The sequence below is a fragment of the Lissotriton vulgaris genome, chromosome 4_1, assembly GCF_964263255.1.
Source record: "Lissotriton vulgaris chromosome 4_1, aLisVul1.2, whole genome shotgun sequence".
NCBI classification, from domain to species: domain Eukaryota; kingdom Metazoa; phylum Chordata; class Amphibia; order Caudata; family Salamandridae; genus Lissotriton; species Lissotriton vulgaris.
The window spans coordinates 429737013-429737761 of NC_141691.1; the positions used below are offsets into that span (position 1 = coordinate 429737013).

The 749-nt window shown below is 59.3% G+C and overlaps 1 pseudogene; it reads left to right on the top strand.

Annotated features, from left to right (window-relative positions):
• Window positions 1–629: 629 nt before the first annotated feature.
• Window positions 630–749, top strand: LOC147718830 (5.8S ribosomal RNA; annotated as a pseudogene; the record flags this gene model as incomplete).

Here is a 749-nt window from a genome sequence, read left to right on the forward strand (position 1 = left end):
AATCTCTCACATCGGATAGGAACAATACCACTTCGGAGTACTGAACAAAGGGGGACTAGTCTTAAAAGTCTATGCTCTGGACAAAGCACTTGGGCCTGTTGTTTGTGGGCATGAGAAAAACTATTAAAAATATACCTAGAGGTATCCCGGGGGAGACAGCTGGGCCGGCCAGTGTACGTGTGAACGCACCTCTCTGCACCTCTCTGCACCCCTCCAGTGAGCCCTTCCATCCAGGTGGGATGGCTCCTTCTCCCAGCAGGCTCCAGAGAGGGTGGGGGCTCCTGTCAGGGAGATGGGAATGTGGCCCCCGAACCCACACGGCCAGCAGGTGTGGCTAGCTGGCTAATCGTCAGCCCGCCGGCATGGCTCGGGCCACTCGGCGACAGACGGCTGACATGCAGGTGGGGTGACCCTTCCTCGTTGCCAGGTACTCCGTTTGACCCGGTCCAGTGCGGCCGGGCCGAGGGGTTTGAAGACTCGCATGGTCCCTCCCAGGTTACTCCGGGAGGGACCAGCGGCTGCAGGGCTGCCTGTTCCCGTCACTCTGGGAGCCCCCTTCCTCATCTGGGGGTGGGTGGAGGGCACTCCCAGGCCGAGCGCCTGGTAAAGATTTTTCTCCCAATGGTACAGATGAAGAACGCAGCTAGCTGCGAGAATTAGTGTGAATTGCATGACACATTGATCCTCGACACTTCGAATGCACCTTGCGTCCCCGGGATCCCCCCAGGGCTTCGCCTGTCTGACGGTCG